General features: G+C 35.0%; 1 pseudogene; it reads left to right on the forward strand.

The window, feature by feature from the left end:
* Nucleotides 1-19,185: 19,185 nt before the first annotated feature.
* Nucleotides 19,186-20,090, forward strand: LOC142528474 (cytochrome P450 CYP94D108-like; annotated as a pseudogene).
* The last annotated feature ends 684 nt before the right edge of the window (nt 20,091-20,774 follow it).

The raw sequence follows: 20,774 nt of genomic DNA on the forward strand, positions 1-20,774 counted from the left end.
GAAGACCTAATCATTATACATATATTTAAATTGAAAAAATGCATTTTTGGTCTTGTAATTTTGTCACTTTGCGATTTTGACGATATATGTTATCAAATTTCAGTTTTTAGTCATTTTTCATCGAGAATGGTGAGGTGGAGCTATATATGTCAGCACCACATCAGCAGTGCATTAGTGTCACCTCAGCACCAAGTCGAAAAAAGACTAAAATTGAAAAAACTAAAATTTGATAAAAGACTGATCAATTGAAGTTTGACAACATAGATGACTAAAATCGCAAAGAGGTAAACACATCGGACAAAAAAAAAATTCCCTATTCTTATTATTTAAATAATTTTGTTAGATTATGATATGTTTAATAAAAAAAATATATAATTATAAAATAAAACTGTTATGAGTTGAATATAAATTAATAGTTTTAACTTTCGATACTATTTTTTTGTCCCTAAATGTTATTAATAAAATTTTGGAAATTAATTTTAATGATTATTACTTTTTAAGCGTTTTTAGTGTGTATGAATAAAAAAAATTTAATATACTTTTAGACAGGTTTTGGGGCGGGTCCTGAGCTTAGTCAAATCTGCCTCAAACTCACCCATTGTCATTCCGAGTCAAATCCCTTAGCCAGACAATCATGCATAATTATAAACATGAAATAAATTAATAATATCAATTTCCTCAATATTAAGTGCATTAGATTTATTGATGTACATTGTAAAACAAAATCTGGCAACAAATTTCAATCGTCATCACAAGTATCACGCACCAATAACCTCTCAAGTCTCATGTAATCTCATGTTCTTATCTGTCTTGGCTGTGGCTTTTGGAACTAATTAATTTGATTCTCGTAAATTACAACTTATTACTATTGCACAAGCACATGCACGTCGTGGAAAATGAAAAATGATTTTTAGGCCACGTGAAAGATACCAAATCAAGGTAAACTCTGAATACAAGATATGACGTCAATATAACAGATGGTCAAGGTCAATCAGTTAGAAATGACTTCTATCAATATTTTCACTTTTGAAGCGCTTAGTTTTTTTGAGTAACAATTATAACGTGTATGGCTACGTGTGTAGCGCTACCGTTTGAATATATTGTTTCGGTTATATGATCTAAAATAGTTGAATTATACTGTTATGAATAATAATTATTTTTGAAACGGTAGATGTTTAGTACAATAATTTAGAGTTTAAGCCAGAAAGTATTTAACATAAGTTTTAGCACAACTCCATTGGTGAGATAGACGTGGTTAAATTGTTATTATTTTAAATTATAGTGTAACAGCATTCTTTATGTTAATCAGAAACCAAACAATGGTGAACGAAAAACAAAAGAGGAGTGGATTGAAAATTGAAATTAGCACACATCTCCGGTTTATGAACTTTAAATTGGATAGAAGAAATGTAAAAGCATGTGAATTTTATTTCTTGGCAATGAAAATGAAGAGCAATCATTGTCACAATTCAATCAAACATAAATTCTTGAGATAAATAACACATGAAATTGATTAAAGCCTGAGAGTTAAATCCAGGCCCGACTCATCCTCCTCACTTCCAGGAACATTCATCTGATTATTGTTTTGGACTCCAGCGTTTCTTCCAGAGACCGATCTTGATTCAGGATAATCTGACAAGCCCTGAGAAACGGGCATGGAACTGGGACTCGGTGCCCCTTGATTTGGAAACTGAAGAGTTAGACCAATACTCGGAAGGTATGAATGCTGGGCCGTAACGAACTGGGAAACTCTTGGAACAGGCACAGTGGAGACAGCAATCGAATTCCTCGGTACAGGCCCGGTCCATCCAGCAGAGTGATAACCACGATAATTTTCATCAAAATGGCGAGAAACGGCATGAGGCAGGATGCTAGGAAGCACGGGACGTGCAACGTTCATTCCCTGATGCTGCAGCATTTGTTGAGAGTCTTGAGACTGATGATATGAACTTCTGATCTGGAGTGGCCTGTTCATATATTCATAAGATCTTTTCAAAGATCCAGGGTGGGTTGATAGAGGAGAAGTCACCTTGGGATAGGATGAAGTCCCGCTTAAGTATCCAGCACCCGACTTATGGGCCTCACACGCATCTTTCTCCAGGGCGCGCTCAAATTTATGGGCGTTCTGGTGTCCGCCCAACGACTGCTTGTTGGAAAACTTCCTGTGACAGTACTTACAAGCGTATTCGTCATCGTCCTGCTCAGCATTTGTCACGTCAGATGCCTCTGGCTCTACGGGAGGGACTTCAGCATCAGGCTCGTCAAGATTTTTCTCTTTAGCACAGTCTTGTAATGGATCCTGCACGTGGGGAGGAATTTCACCAGTATTGGCATGCGGTGAGTTGAATTCTAGATTCGACTCATCAAGATTTTCCCCTTTACTAGTCTCATGATTTACCGGATCAATCACGATTAGAGGGGTTTCATCCTTGGCTTTCGATGAGTTAACTTCCAGATTCGACTCATCGAGATCTACCCCTTTAGGAGAATCCCTTGATGTTCCAAGAATGACAGATTGGTTTTCTTTGATGGAATTCAATGAGTTAACTTCAGGATTTAACTCATTACAATCATTAGCCCCTTGAATACTACATCCACCAGGGACAGAAGAAAATCCAACCTCTTCAGATTTCTTTCCCGAAACATTAGACGTGGCTTCACCAACCACCAAAGAATGATCCATTTCTTCACCACTTTTGCTGGAGACATCAGACAGGGTTTTGTTACCAGCAACGGCATTAGGGGACTCCATTGATAAACTATATTGCTAGAAGTAATTAACTTTTTAATTATTGCATGCCAAAAGAAAGTGGTTTTTCAAGAGGAATTCACTTGCAAATTTATACAAGATGGATTTCACAATACCATTTGCATGAAATCGGATTACATTGTGCCAAAATAGAATAATACTAAAGAAAAAGGCCAACTTTTGTTGTAGGAAAATTAAAATAGTCCACTGTCATCCATCATGCTTGTTACCATGTATAGCATAAGTTTACAACTAAGTTAATGCAATTTTCTTATCCCTTGTTACTTAATAAACGTCAAGTCTCATAAATTCCGACTTTTGTTTGGAGAAGGGACAAAAAATTGGTGTCGCTCCTAAAGATTGCAGGTGTACATTATGGGATTCAAGGGTTAAATTTAGCACTATCCAAACAACTAAACATATTTTGTATATTGAAATTTTATGGTACTTGATTTTTAGCCAGTGTATTCATGCTATTCCAAGTGTATGTTACACAAATTCATCACAAAATTTACGAGAAAACTTCACATGGATGGATGAAATATTTGTGGTTTAAGTAAATCCAAATGTGGGAAATTAGGGAAGTGAGCAATGTTTATTTAATATAGACATAAAAAAATTGCAAGTATTTATTTCTTTAATTGTAGTTTTTTTTTTGTTCACTCAAAAAATTACATAAATAAAAAATTTGTAGTTTGAGATTTCTTTCTATTATGTGCTCTGAGAGAGATAGGTGTATGTTAAAATAGAGAAGATGCGCTTTAAATATCAATATATTTCACTATAGGTTTTTTTAACACAGTACCATTTTGTAAATTTATTTAAGAATTTGAAACATAAATATTTTGTTTCTTATGTTATAGATGTTTAAATATATAAGGTTGATAACTCAGATATCGATATATTCGATTAGCGTTTAATATCAGTAAAATTTTGTAAGTTCGTTAATGAATTTGAAATTCATGTATTTTGTCGATATATGTTACATAAATCAAAACGATATGGCTCGATTAACATCCATATATCCATTCAAGTGTTGTGGGTTTATAATCCCGCTCGTTACTTAGGTGTGGCATAAAATAGATATCACTTTGTTATCATTTTAGTATGAATAGTATTTAGTAAATTAATTTAAGAATTTGAAATAAATTTGAAATATAAGTATTTTGTAGCATTATGTTGTATGCATGCATCGCCATGCATGTGCACAAAAAAACAAGCTTTTTAAATTTGTAAAGAACAGGAAATTCGAACAAGCTGAAGTTGTCGGAATAAAACTTATTGTGTGGAATAATCTTGGGGTTGTCCAACATGAGAAGATAGTCCAAACTCTAGAATGAGACGGAAAGGAAATGTGATTTATAATGTATGACACAATTTTTTAAAATCATTTTTTATAAGTTTTTGTAAGAGAGTTTTGTTTTTCTAAAACGTTAATTTCTTAAACTCTAGATTTGATCTTTAATGTTTATAATAATTTATTTTTTGATGAAAGAGTATTTTTTTTATATCGTAGAAATCTATTCAAAGAATCTTATCAAGATGTTGACACAAGTCTATATATATTGAAGAATAATTGTTGTACCAAAAAAGAATCGAGACGAGCGATATATGAGAGAAATAAGATAATATTCTGAAGAACTCATAAAAATGAAGCATTTCAATGTGTTGTCGTGGCGTGTCAAACATCAGTACAAAATATTGATTGAAGAATTATTTTGTTGCTCCGAATTTCAGCCACACAGATTGACATTCTTATGTTTTAGTTATTTTTATTATTTATATTATAGGATGCAATTTACTCAATTGACTGATCAAGGAATATAGTTTTGTTTCTTCGTTATTATTGGTTTAATAAACTCGATTCCTTTTCTTTTGATTATTTTACCCTAAGCATAACACAAGTATGTTTACTTTTACATAATTATTTATGTATTACTTTAAAAGTTATTTATTTGTGTGTTGTAACATCTCGCTGCATGTTTTCACAAGATATTATAACATCTGAGACAATATTTATATCTGATACACACAATCCTTACCATTATATATGTCAAACAAATTACTTTCACTTAGTATCAGAGCAAGAGTTACTAACTGAGATTATGATTATTTTTATTTAACAGGTAAAAAACGAGTTAGAATAATTAATCAACAAAATAATAAAATACAATTTCAGTGACAAAGACATACTGAATGCAATTTCTTTTTTTTTTTCATGTGTTTGAACATATATGAGCAAAACTCATAAATAAAGATTCTATTTCAAGAACTTGCGTAAAGGAAACTGCTTTAAAAAAATTAAATTACACCGAAAATATCATGAAACTTAAATAATATATTTTTCCAGAAGTTGTCATGGATCGGTCATGTTCATAGGTAAAATTTGATTTTTTATGCATAATACGAAATATAACTTAATTTGTAGAAGAAATAATGGACTGATTTACTTTCAATAACTATTTTTGTGATAACCCAAATTTCTAGCAGTTAGCATTTTGCAGCAGCGAGCAATATTCAGCAGCAATGCAAAAATTTCAGGAGAAACTAACAATATTTCAGCAGCTATTAATATTCCAGAAGCTCGTAGTTTTTTCAGCAGACAGAATTCCAGCAGAGAGAATCCAGCAGCTGACAGAATTCTACAGAAAGTTACTAATTCAGCTTATGACTTGTAACTGAAGCATTTATCATGGAATAAAGGCTGTAATGGCACATAATGACATATTATGGCAATTAATGGGATGCTAACAGTCAGATTGTGGCCTATCAATAACACCCTCAAGTCTCTGAATTGGTGTTACACAAATCTTGAGATTATTACTTAAATTTTCGAGCTAAGAGATTGCCTTATTCGAGCTGTAAAATCCAGTAGCGAGAGCAACCAGATTTCCAGTAGACTTCAACCGAAACTCTAGCAAATTACGGTAAGTGGGCTTATATATAATATCTTGAAATCAGTTTGATAATTCTGTTTTAAAGCACAGTTTCTGTATGTTTGATTTCTGATATCTGATTTTGAAGCACTGAAACTCCCTAGTGAACTAATGGTAGGAATATATAATCTGAACATCTCTGAATTCTGATTCTGGCCTCACCCCTTAGAGGAGAGAACATATAGGGGACTGATATCAGTTTAGCCATGAAATTCACTAACGTGCTTAGTGCTTACTAATTCTGATTTCTGTTTTGAAACCTGTGATTTCTGAATTCTGATTTCAGTTTTGAAAATAAGAGTTTTCTATATATTCTTGTATTACTGTTTCTATTGAAAAAGATTTAGAAAACTGGGAGTTATTCCCGCCCCTGCTTACTGAGTGACAACCATATCACTCACCCACCAAACCCATCTCAGATAAGAACGAGGAAGAAAAGTTAGAAGAAGAAGAGCAGATTCAATTCTGGGGCTGGTGAAGAAGACCGTTGTTTATCAGTTTTAGTTTATGTTTATTCCGCTGCATTTGTTAAGACGTTGTTATATTTGGTTTTATATTTCTGCTGTAAAACATTTGGCATTTTCGCTGTATCAGACATTGAAATATTCAGTAATTATGAATAAAAAAACTGGTTTCTGAATTCTGTACTTCTGAGGCTTGTTGTTGTCGAATGTAAATTTGAGAGCAACGCCGGTGTCAACCAACCCCCGTCCCGGGGCGTGACATTGAAGTGGTATCAGAGCAAACCAGGTTTCATAATCTGGGGAGGAGGAACTAGAAATAATAAGTTTTGATAGACTTCTGAAAATAAGTCCTGAAAGTTACTGAGATAGACTACTGAAAATAAGCTACTGTAATAGACTACTGAAAATAAGCTACTGTAATAGAATACTGAAATGAGTAGAAAAAAAAAATCAGTAGGCCAAAATCAGTAGGTCGGAACCAGCAAATGACCGAAAAAAAGCAGCATCAAAACCAGTAGTCTGGAACCAGAACCAGCAGATGAAAATCAGTAGATCGGAATGCAGCAGACTGGTTTTAACAATGCTGGAAAGCAGCAGACTTGACTGCAGTGACATCAGAATTTCAGTAGGAAGTGAATTCCAGTAGGCGCATGCAGTAGACCTTGCAAATGGCGTGGAAGTTGAGGTGTTTTTCACACAAACTTCAAACGACCATAACTTTTGATCCAGGAGAAATTTTTACTATTAAAAGTATGCGTTGGAAAGCTCTCGACGAGGATAACCTAACCTAGAACAAAACTTTCATTCTACAACCGTCGACAAACCCCAAAATCTTTCATTTAGATAGTGATATCATCATTTTCGTAAAATTTTCCAGATTTTTGAAACTTTGAGGAATTTTCATTTCCAAACGGCTCAGTATTTTTGAACCAAATTTGGTACACTTCATGTTCTTGATGTGGAGGATTTTTAGTAAATTTTTCACGCCATTCTGAGACCGAAAAAATTTTGAGCTGTTTTCTTCTACTAAATGTTATAGGCTTATTGATTCTGTTCATTCCAGTAATTGTCTATAGTTCGACTTGTACTCTTGAGATCATTTCTGAACCTTCACTCTCATGTTTTGGATGTAGGATATGGCTGACCAGAGTAGCTACATTAAGAGCTTAGAGAGGAAGCTAGAGAAACTAAAAGAACATAACTACTGTCTAGAGCTGGACAAAGATGAATTAGAGCGTCGAACAGAACACTTGAGAGGTGATGTTCAACGTTATGCTCATTATCTGCATGAGGCAGAAGAGAAGAATAGGAGAACTCAAGAAGAGTTTGAAACCTCCCAAGAGACTGTTGCAGAGTTCATCGAGTTACGTGATACATTAGTTGAGAAGATCCAAATACTTAAGGATCAAAATCACCAACTCGTACACCAGCATAATCAGTATAGAGAACATACTGATGCTCAGATTCAAGAGCTGCAGGACACTGTCGAAGTGCTTAGCGATCAGAATGCAGTTCTGCATGGTCATATTGAACACCTTGAAACAGTGATAGCCAACCATCAAGACGAACCTGAGGAAGATCCCGAAGAAGATGAAGAAGTCGAGGAGGATCCTATGGATTTGGGATTAGGGGAAGTGATAGACTAGACATTCAGTAGTAGCTTTTTGTAATAGCACTTGTTCTATTTGCATTTTGTTAGCATTTTCAAAGGTTGTTTGTAATTGCACTTCCTTGGGAAATCAATAAAAAATTATTTATATCCATTGGTTTCATATTTAATTTTTGGAGCAATTACTCAATCATTTTGCTTCCTTTGTTTAGTCTCTATTCTGCCATCAACCTTAGAACTTTCATAATTGTAGGAAATGGGCGGACGACCAGTTAGAAACAATCGCAATCCTCGCTATGGCAACCACAAAAAAATCGCAATGATGAGGATGCACAACAACCACCACAACCACCACCAGCAGTTGGCCTCAGTCAGGTGGACTTGATGGCTATAGCCACGATTGTGGCAACCACGCTACAAGAGTTAGTGAACCCTAATGCTAATCAGCCACCGCCACCGCCTCCAGCTCAGAATGGGACGAAACAGCATTATGAGGCTCTCCAAAGAGCAAGAGTCCCAAACTTCGATGGAAGCTCCGATCCTGAGGTCGAACAAAATTGGATGAAAGAGGTGGAGAATCATCTTCGACTACTTGAGGTTCTACAAAGGATCAAGGTAGATGTGATTACACCTTTTCTTGTGGATAAAGCAGCCAAATGGTGGGAAGGAGTCTCACCAGCTATGGTAAGGACGGGACCTATCACTTGGCAAAGGTTCTGAGAGGCATTTCTGAAGCAGTACTTCCCGACAGCAGTTCGAGTACAGTAGCTGCCAGAATTTTAAAGCTTGGTTCAAGAACCAAACATGACAGTGGTGGAGTATTCATCTAAGTTCCACTCATTGGAAACTTACTCTCCAACCATCATGGGAGACGAGGCCTTGAAGATGCATTGCTTCAAGAAGGGATTGAACAGCCGTATTCAATCTGCCCTTGCCGTTATCGAGCCCAATAGTTTTGAAGAATTGATGGGAGCCGCCATCAGGGCTGAGAATGACATCAAGAGGCGTGAAGGTGAGAACAAACTCAAAGGTCATCAGTCAAGCCAATACCAACTGGGCCAACAATTCAAGAGGCCTAGATTTTCAAGCAATCAATTCACCAGTATTCCAGCTAAAGGAACCACGTCTTTTCAATCAAGCAAAGAGTGAGTCAAGTGCCAAACTTGTGGATTCGCTCACACTGGTGAATGTCGTAGGAATTCTTGAGTTTGTTTCCGTTGCGGAAAGATGGACCATCGCATTGCTCAATGCCCTCTTCCAGACCCAAGGAATGGTCCAGCAGGAGGAACAACTCCAAACAAGCCTAAGGAAAACAAGACAAATGCTCGAGTTTATGCTCTTACTCAAGAAGAGGCTGACAACTCAAATGATGTCGTAGCAGGTGCCATTATAATCAATGATATGCCTGCGTATGTGTTATTTGATTGTGGCGCTACACATTCATTCATGTCTAAGAGATTTGCCAAGAAGTCAGGAGCTAAGCATGATAACTTAGGTTGGTAAAATCTCCACCCGCCAAAGTGTAGATCTTTCCACCCCCATCACGCCTAATGGCAGCCTGCATAGGATTATGGGTCGATCTGCCTCGTCGGCTCGTTTTGACAATACCACAATTCACTCACTAACGAGTATTTAAATAAACACAAAACCCTATGAGGCCGTCTCACTTTTCAATTTTTAAAAATAGACCTCCTATCATATCGAACCATGAAAAAATATTAGTTTTTATGTCAAAAATATTATATTTCACTCCAAATGTTGACCGGGTCAACAGGTCTCACAAGAAACATATTCTTAAATAAATAACTCAAGTTATATTTTGTGATTATTTTGATTTTTAGATGTTTTATACAGAATTAAGATCAACTATTAAATTTGAATTCCAATTGGTTGTCTAATTTAAGGCCGTAAACAAATCGAGTCGATTCTCGAGCTTTTCGAGCAGACTCGATAAATAATTGATTCGTCTTCGAATTTATGAACTCGAACATGTTCGAATTTTTTTCGAGTCGTATTCGAGTCAAAATTATTTTGTTCGATAGTTCGCAAGCCGCTCGCGAACCTTAATATTTTATTAATATAATGTAATTATATTACAATTCAAATATTTCGAGATTTCGAACATTTGTTCTTGAACCATACTATCCGAACAAAAGTTCGAATAATTTTAATATGTTTGAAGATTTCGAATCGAACTTGAACTCAAAACTTCATTTTGAGCCTAGCTCAAGCCAAAATTTTAAAAATAATCGAGTTTGAGCTCGAATATACTTGATTCGATCTAAATTCGTGTTTTAAAATTTTACTAGTATTCGGTTCGATTCGATTCGTTTACACCCTATGGCATTATTTAACTCCGTTGATTGAGATCCAAAATCTTCATAAATCGTATATGTAACAGCGTCTAAGTTGGTGATTAGTGTTTTATGGTATTTTCGCATCCGTGATATTTTTTTTTATTATATTTTTAATGGTTTTACCAGGAATATCATATATTCTTTGTTTTGTTTCTTATGAACAAATTTTGACTGTAAATTTAATATAAAAATTGTATACTTTGATTAAATATGTAGTATGATAAATATATTCATTTTTTTAATTTTTTGTTACAATAGAATTTGAAGTTGTTACTCTTCAGGGCATCTCCAACTCTGCGCCCTCACGCCGTTTTGGCGCAGGGGAGATGCTCCAATGGGAGGTGCGCTATCTTCCCTCTGCGCCAAATTGGCGCAGGGAATTTCTTTTTTTTTTTTTCAATTTTTTTGTTTTTTTAATTATAAATATTTAAGAATTATAAATATTCTTTATCTAATAATATGATATTATTATATTAATTTAATAATTAGATATATTTAAATAATATTTTTTTATTATTTTAATAATTAGATATTTAATAATAAAAATTAAAATATTTAATTATATAAATTTATAAATATATTTTTAAATAATTTTATAATTAAACATCTAACACACAAATTTATTGAATAATATTTAAACATTCAAGTACACAGTTAAAATAAAAATACAAATTCGAATTCAGATAATTTAAATGCAAATATATTAAAGGATAAACAAACTAAATCATCAGTAATTTGAAAAATCGGATCCGAAAATATGTAATTATAATAAAGGATAAACAAATTAAATTATCAATAATTATAAAATATAATTATAATTATATCACTAACTTTAAAAAAATTATACATTTAATAACTAATATTAACATTAATTATAATTATATTGTTAAATTATAAATAAATAGTAAACAAATGGAATATTTTAGGAATATACTTTTTAGTGTAAGATTTGAAGTAAATGTGTTGGAGATGAATGTTATATTTGGTGCAGAAACTGCACTATTTTGGTTTTCTGCACCAAAATAGATTTATGGGTTGGAGTTGGCCTCAGTGTCATCGGACTAAAGCAGTAACATATAAGTTAAGTTAGATTGGTAAATTGTATAAGACAAATGACAAGGCTCATCCGAGAAAATATTAATAAAGAATGTAACTCTTCACTATTAATAAAATTCTCGCATGTTTCAACAACTCCAATTTTTGACACCCATGTAAGAGTATATATTCAGTTTTTTTATGATTCATGACTCAACGTTTATATCATAGATTGAATAGATGAAATCACAAATTATGTGTGAATAGCATAGTTTCCATATAAATCCCAAAATATGACTCCAATATTGTCGGCTTTCTGGAGCTGGTAATCATATCAACCCTGTACGCTCCCATCTCCAGCTCTATCTGCAGATATGGTAATCCATTTTCTCTTCATCTTCTTTTTTTTTAATGAAAGTATTTTTCATTAAAATGGGTAAAAAGTTTGAGATACAAATACACTGGACATACCCAGGGTCTTTCACAAGCAGAATTCAAAGATAATCATAAATTACAATGACAATGATACAGCAATACAATTCACTATGAAAACCAAAAAAAAAAAAAAAAAACTAGTGCGGCACACACGCAATCTGAATGGCCTCCGGTATACAACGGTAGGTGTGTATCTTAATCTTTGTGACTATCTCTTGGAATCCCAATTTTTCTTTTTCAAACATTACCCTATTGCGCATATTCCACACATGATAAACCGTTGCCGCGAGGGCTGTGATCCTCATACGTGCTAAGGTAGACTGGAGCACCGAAGTATTGTCCAACTGCCCCACCAACTCCGCAGTCTTCCACTGTCCCGGGAAAGTTAACGGCGTCATCCATGCCAACCCGCAACTAGTCAAGCACATGCTGAAATCCAACTTTGATAACTACCCGAAAGGCGAGCGCTTCAGGACCCTTCTCGAAGATTTCCTTGGAGGTGGAATCTTCAACAGGGATGGGGAATTATGGAGGATTCAGCGCAAAACAGCGAGCTATGAGTTTAATACGAAATCCCTCCGGAATTTGGTCATGGAAAATGTAACTGTGGAGTTTCAGAGGCGTTTTATCCCGATTCTTGAAACGGCCGCTGAGGATGCACAAGACATTCTTGAAAGATTTGCGTTTCATAACATCTGTAAACTTGCTTTTAATGTTGATCCAGGTTGTTGTTAGAGTAGATGTCATGCAAGCCAACGGTTGGCTAAGGAATTTATTGACTTAAGTGTAATAAACAATCTTTATTTTAATATAATTTAATTTTTTATGGTCTTGTTTTACTTTATCTGTATACCCACGCAATCGACATATATAAAGTCCTTGATTATACTTTAATACAAATGAATCTTAATTCGATGTTGAAACTCATTTGTAAACACTGTATAATCTAAATTCGTTCTTAGTCGATTCAGCCGCCTAAAACATGGATAAAGGTTGCTTGAGCTCGATACTAGCATCTGTGATGTTGTGTACCGTGTTTCTTGGTAAAGACATAGAGATGTCCAAACATACAGATGGGTAGTCATATGATGATTATACCGAACTACCCTCCCTCGGACTTTCCAAGTGATCATCATTCATCGAGAGAATAAGTCCGTGGTTATGATTGTGTACCATTAGTTCTTACGACCCGAGAAAATTATTATGCAACCCTCGATGAACCAATGGTTGCAGATTCGATCGGGATATATGAGATGAAGGGACTGTACTGTACGTTAATCATAATCTACTGGTTCTTGCAGGCACTATCAGTGATACCTAGGGAATCATGGGACGATGCTACTAGACGCTCTTACCATAGTTCGATGAGTTTAATCAGAAATATAATTTCTGACATTCTGATGATCAATTGTTGATACATAGAATGGGGCAAGTAAGGGTAAGCCCGAATAAATGATTATGTCCTGAATCACAAGGAGTTGTGAACCCACGGCTAGCTGTATCACTGAACTATTGAGGGTCACACAAGCACTGGACCGTTTGTTCCCGTTGATAGAATAAATTCAAGGAGTTGAAATTATATTAGGTCATCCACAATAAGGAGGATATTTCCTTCAAATATTTGTGGTCCCCCTAATCTACGTCGTCAATCAAATATTTCTCTACTCAAATTCTCATATTTCACAATCAAATATCACACCAACCAAATATTTATGGATCCCACTGTCTCTTTAATTCATATTTTATTTTCATTTAATTGTCCATTTATATTTCACATAATAATTAAATAAATAATAAAAATTGGAAAAAAATAAAAAAAGCTGCTTGGGTCGAGGTGAAGCTCTTCACCTCGACCCACCCAAGCTCCCAGTCCGACCCAAAAAAAAAAAGCTCGACCAAAAAAAGAAGCACGACCCATCTCGTCCAAAAAAAAAAAAATCTACCCAAAAAACAAGCGTGTCTCAATCACGCTTGTTTCAAGAAATTAAAAAAAATTACAATATCCGATTACAAATTTTTAACCGGATATCGTTGTGGCACACAAATCAATGGTGTGCAATGGTAAATATTTAAACGGAGAGGATATTTGGATGACATGGCTTGGATAATACCCACCATTGTGGATGCCCTTATGATATAGTAAATTCAAGGAGTTGAATTTATGATAATTAAATTTTGAGAAAATAAATTCAACTCCTGAGATAGTAAATTCAAAAAGTTGAATTTATGAATTTATAAAATTTGGGAAAATAAATTAAGGAGTTGAATTTATAAAATCTGAGAATTTAATTTATTAAACTCAAAAGTTGGGTTTATTAAATATTAAATTTTGGAGGTGATAAAATTCAAGGAGTTGAATTTATAATTTAAATAATAAATTCAAATGTTGAATTTATAATCGATTTAATTTATTAAGCTCAAAAGTTGAGTTTATTAAATATTAAATTAAAATTAGTGAGAATTATGTTTAATGGGCTTATAGGAGTACAAGTCCAACATACTAAATAATTAAAGTTCTTAATAGACTTTGATTAATTAACTAAACTAGTTGGACTAGTCCAATTAATTAATCAAGTCCATTAATGTTAATAATGTGAATTAAGTCATGGCTTAATTATAAAATATAATAATCAAGCCATAACCCTAGCCTCCATCATAATGATTTTCGAAAAATCACTCTCCTCCTCCACTCCAAATTTCGGTCACTTCTCTTTGGGAAAAAAGTTTGAGCCGTCTCTCAAACTTTGATCTCTAACGTTAAATCTCTTCTAATTTTTCTAGTGCAAATTAGAAGAGGAACAAATCATCTGGTCATGGACCTGATTAGAAGAATAAAGAAAGGAGTTTTTGAAGAACGTTCGTAGGGAATTCATCAAGAGCTATATCTGCTAACCCCGGAATAGTTGGAGCCAAGTGAATTAATTCACCAAAGGTATAAATTCTAACGCCCTATGAATGTTAGTGCTCAAACATATATATTTTGATTGTCAAAATAAAATAAAATTTTTAAACTTCCGCTGCGTTTTGGGCACGAGAAAATCGAGATCCAACTGTTGTCTGGGCGGAGATGGAACCACGGGTGGGGAATTCATACAGGCGTTTGAGGATGCTTCTACGCTTTATGTATGCTCTACCAAGATTATAGGTAATTAAGAAGTTTTTCAATCTGGGATCAAAGAAAAAATTGAAAAATTCTATTGCTACTTGTTAAGCAATGTGGGACAATTAACACACCCGGGCTCCACCTCCTGGGCGTGAGAGGGGTGTGTTAATTCAAGGGGGGAGGATTGTCCAAGCCCATATATACAACTCCAAGGTTATTTATCCAACCGATGTGGGACAATTAACACACCCCTCTCACGCCCAGGAATGAATATCTGGAGCGTGGAGTTTACAAATGACCCAATTATGGGTAGAACATGTTGCCTAATTATAGGCAGTCCAACACATAACGGTGGAACCCGGGCTCTGATACCATGTTAAGAATGGAACTTGGACCTAACTCAACCCCAAAAGCTAACTCAAGGGGGGAGGATTGTCCAAGCCCATATATACAACTCCAAGGCTACGTTTGGTACGTGTGATAGGATAAGTAAATGATTAATAATATAGGGATTAAAAAATAGAGATATTGATAAATAACATGGTGGGATAAAATTTACGGTGTTTGGTATGATTTTAATATTACGTATTAATTTTGTACATTAACATAAAATGACCAAAACATCCCCCACATTGATGCAGCTGTCGGTGGCACAATCTTTGTTAAATCTCGAGACCAATCCTGTGAGTTGCTTTAGCAGATGATTATCAATAGCTATCAATGATCCTCTGAATGATCTGGAGCAAAAATAAATTGTTGGAGTCTTGCGGTGGATCATATCACATCGTTCATCGCCCAAGTGTCTACATTGACCACACATATTGCATCCATAAACAAAGGAGGCCAGTGTACTTTTGAAGTAACTACAATCACCCTTTAAGAAGAGCCTAATATGAAAGGAGATCAATACATCAACAATAACAATTGTGGGTATGAAGGCTATCGAGGTAACTCTTTTTCTAATTAATATCATTCTAGTTTGCGTAAATTTCTTTTATGCAAACAACAAGAATGTGTTGAATCCAGGGTTCAATATTCAAAAGGGTCAAGGAAAATAATCCTTTGAAGACTTGGTTGGTACTTTTGTAGCAGAATTGAGTAAAAAGATGAGAAATACTGAATCTCGTCTTGACTAGGTTGAGATGCATATGGGTAATATGGGTGCACGATGAAGTCTCCAGAGACGTAGATAGGCCAGCTTGCGAATGCTTTGAAGGACCAAAGAATACTTGAATAGTAGCTTGCGAATGCTTTGAAGGACCAAAGAGTACTGAAGAAGAGGTAGTCTAAGGCAAGGATCTGAGAGAGGAAAAAGCTAAGGGACCAAAGAGTACTTGAATAGTAGCATGTACCAAAAGCAAACCTTCCCTACCCTTGGAGGTTAAAAAATAAGGTGTTAAAATTATCAGTTTGCAAAGTTTTTTGAAATTTTCAAGAAAATACGCATTAACATCCCATTAACTCTGCTAAATTTATCAAGTATGTAATGTCAAAGAGGAGGAAATTGCAAAAATGCGAGACCGTGAAGTTGACAGAAAAGTATAGTGTCATTCTCCAAAAAAAAAAAAACTACTACATAAATTAAAAGACCCGTGGAGTTTTAATATATCTTGTGTTATTGGTGGCTCTTATGTAAATGGAGTTTCATGTGATTTAGGAGCAACTATAAACTTAATACATTTTTTCTATTTACAGGACCTTGGAGTTTAGAGAAGTGAGCCTAGCATAATCACGTTACAACTAGTTGATAGGTCAGTTACATATCCACGTGAAATAGTGGAAGATGTTCTTGTGAAGGTGGAAAAATTTATCTTCCTATTTGATTTTGTTATATTAGACATGGAGGAAGATCACGACACACCTTTCATTTTTGGAGACTATTCCTGGCCACAAGAAAAAATATTGATTGACGAAAGATAGCTTACATTGAGATTTGGTGGCAAAGAAGTGGTGTTCAATATCTACAACTCCATCAGAAGAACCAACGAGGTAAGTACATGCAATAAATTGATATTATTGACTCGTGTATCTCAAGTTGGTATAGGGAAGCTTGTGGAAGATGCCTTAGAGAGATGTATGGTGAGTTTGACATCTAATGTAGATGATGAAGGTTGGGATCTTAGAGAGAAATTACTCTCTTTCTGTCTTTTGCCAAATAAGTAGTTAATGCTCAAACAGAGGAACTGCTAGAAGATTAAAGTAAAAAGGTACCACAAGTCATTCTTGATTTAAAGGAACCACCAAGACATTTATGTTATGTATTTTTGGGTGAGAATTTGATGTGCCCGGTAAATATATCTTCTTCTCTTACATTGTATGAAAAATATAAATTGTTGAGAGTATTGAGGGAATTTAAAATTTGCGTTTGGATGGTCGATTGCTGATATTAAAGGGATTAGCCCCACTATTCGCATGCATAAAATTTTGATACGGAAACCGTATACCTCTTATGTTGACCATCAAAGGATACTGAACTCAGCCATTAAATAATTTGTGAGAGTTGAGGTATTGAAATTATTAAATGCTGGTGTCATTTATGCTATATTAGATAGTCCTTGGGTTTCACCATTCCATGTAGTGCCAAAGAATAGAGGTATGATCGTGAAAAGAATGATTTGATCTCAACTCACTCGTACTGTGGCTGCCTTATGTATGCATCAAATATAGGAAACTGAATGATGTTACACGAAAAGATCACTTTTTACTTTCATTTATTGATCAAATGTTGATTATTACCTGAATAACCATCTAGAAAGCAATAATGATGATAACCACCTAGATAGATTCCATTTATTGATCAAATGCTAGATATATTAGGCGGTTATCATCATTATTGCTTTCTAGATGGTTATTCAGGTTATAATCAGTTTGCAATAGCACCATCAGATCAAGAGTAGACCACCTTCACTTGTCCAATGGTACATTCGCTTTTAGGAGAATTCCGTTTGGGCTTTGAAATGCTCTTTTTTGTTTCAAAGGTGTATGATGACTATATTTTCAGACATGGTTGAAGAGATCATGGAGGTTTACATGGATGACTTCTCGATATTTAGCTCTTCCTTTGACAATTGTTAGCATAATATTTCTCGTATTTTGCGGAGATGTCAAGAAAAGAACTTGGTTCTTTATTGGGAAAAATATCATTTATGGTCCAAGAGGGTATTTTCCTTGTACATAAGGTGTCATCAATTGAGAGAGAGAATATAAAGATTTAGTGTTTTTTGGTTAATAAAATATTTGGTTTTAATAATATAGTTATCAATAATAATTTAATACAATAGAGACTAAATGAAATTGTATTTCTAGATTCATCAATAATTATTATCAATAATAATTTAACAATCAAGATTCTTATTGATTTTTTAAAAATAAATTTAGACTATTTTAATTACGATAAGCAGTATAATTTTAAATATACACTCCCAGTGAGAACGATATTTCTACTTCATCATATACTAAAAATTAATATTGTATACTTGTGGTAAGAAAAATTCGCAACAAATTTTTGGAGCCGTTATCGGGGAATGGTTTTATTTGATTTATATTACCATTGTTACCAATCAGTCATAATTTTAATTACCATTTTCTTGGTTCAATGACCACCACCAAAACCTCCACCACCACCAAAGCCGCCTCCACCTCCTACTCCTCCGCCACCTCCAAAACCTCCGCCCCCACCAAAACCACCACCACCACCACCAAGTCCACCACCATCGCCTAAATACTCCCAACTCCTTTAATGGCCACCACCAAAACCTCCACCACCACCCAAGCCGCCTCCACCTCCTGCTCCTCCGCCACCACCCAAACCTCCACCACCTCCAAAACCGCCGCCCCCACCAAAACCACCACCACCTCCGAATCCACCACCACCACGGCCCACCAAAACCACCACCACCTCTGAATCCACCACCACCACCTCCACCTCCACCTCCACCCAATCGGCGCAAAAGACATGGGATTGTATTGAAATTGAGAGATCGGCGCAGAAAACATGGATGGTATCTTGGACTTGATGAAGGAGAGAGAAAGGGATATTTGAACTTGATGTTACATCATTCTCACTACATTTTCATTTGTTGCCACTGAAGCTGTCTCTTATTCTTGATGAGATCTTAGCAAACACTTCCTCCCTTCGGGGGCGGTTCGCGTACAGCATCCACAGGGCAAGACTCAGCATGACTCCTACTGATATAAGTGCTAATCCAACATTTACAAGGCGAAGATTGTGCTCCAATGGAGGACAATAGTTTGTGGTGATGTTTCTGAAAGTATCTCGTACAAAAATACAGTTTTGTGGTGATGAATGAAAGAGAAAGGGTATTATGGTAAAATTTACTTTAATCAATAAATGGGATAAATTATCACACCTAAATTATCAGAATTATTTGTCCAACAAATTATAGCTACAGTGCGGGTTTTTACTTATTTCACGGGCCCATATATTTGATCAAAAAACCAACCAAACATTGGATATACAATGATTGTTAACTTATCATGGGCTAATCCTATCTACCAAACATAGCCCAAGGTTATTTATCCAACCGATGTGGGACAATTAACACTGATGTTTATGATTTTGCTGATAAGATAATTAGTACAAGAATGGAGGAGAAATCTGAGAAGAAAGGTGAGGATTTGTTACCAAGATTCATAGGAAATGGCGAAACTTCGGTTGGATATTTAAGGGATATTGTTATTAGTTTCATTTTAGCCGGCAGGGACACTACATCATCAGCTCTTGCTTTGTTCTTTTGGTTGCTATCTTCAAAACCAGATGTAGAGGAAACAATTATTCAAGAACTGGATAAAATTCGACGGCAAAGTGGGAAATAAAATGGGCGATATGTTCACTTTCGATGAATTGCGTCAAACGCAGTATCTCCAAGCACCCATATCAGAAGCCACGAGGCTTTATCCACCGGTGCCCATCGACACAAAAACTTGTAATTAAGATGTTATATTACCCGATGGCACGTTTATCGGCAAGGATTGGTTCATTTCATACCACACGTACGCTATGGGGAGAATGGTGAGTATCTGGGGCAAAGATAGCTGCGAGTATAAGCCAGAAAGGTGGATTGAGAATGGGATTTGTAAACAAGAAAGTACCTTTAAGTTTCTGGTTTTCCACGCCGGCCAGCGAATGTGTTTAGGGAAAGATATGGCCTACATTCAGATGAAATCCATAGCTGCCTCTGTGTTAGATTTGCAATACAAGTGTTGATGGAGAAAGCTAAGTGCCCCGAACATTTGCTGTCTCTGACTCTGAGAATGAAGGGTGGTTTGCCCGTCAAAGTGAAGAAGAGGAACATAAATTAAGTTGGCGCTCGCAGTGGGATACTAGTTTATCTACACGCTTGATCAGAAATCATCGACTCCAAAGAGCCAAACCGTTGAATATCCACTGCTAGGCACTGGTTCTTGTAGACTTGTACAACGAATTTAACCACCAATACAACCGACCAATGTTTCAAACATCACGACGTGTAGATTGTTCTTCGATCATAGACAATTTTAAAAGTTGCGGGAATATTTTTATTTACCATTTCTATAGATTTTTACACTAAATTTCTTAAGAATGGGAAGGTGAGTATTATTTAAACTATTAAAGTAGATTTTTTGCATAACAGTCTCATGGATATAATTGACTCAGTCTATTTCGACAATAAAAAGTAATTTTTTTATAGGTCGGATTGAGTCGAAAATCCCCACAAATTTTTAGTCTCATGGAATTTTTTTTTGTTTACCAATTACCATCACAATGAACTTCACATATAGGCTTCGTCTGAGAGTTCAAAATGAAGAGAAAAGGAGAGATTTGAAAGGAAAAAGTTAAAAATGATTGTATTTAGGAGTTTTTCAGGGAAATAAAAGAAAGGAAACCAAGTGAAAAATTTATTCTCCACACCTCAAATATTTTCCTCTCAAAATTGAGGAAATATACACGTGATAGGAGGAAAAATCATCATTTTCTTTTCTATATATCCTCTACTCCAAATAGAAAAATACATAATTTTTCTCTCTTCTTTTGTTTTTTCTTCTTTTGTTTTCTCTTTCTCTACCAACTTCGAAACTAAATCCTA

This window comes from Primulina tabacum, chromosome 16 (assembly GCF_025594145.1).
Source record: "Primulina tabacum isolate GXHZ01 chromosome 16, ASM2559414v2, whole genome shotgun sequence".
In the NCBI taxonomy this organism is placed as follows: domain Eukaryota; kingdom Viridiplantae; phylum Streptophyta; class Magnoliopsida; order Lamiales; family Gesneriaceae; genus Primulina; species Primulina tabacum.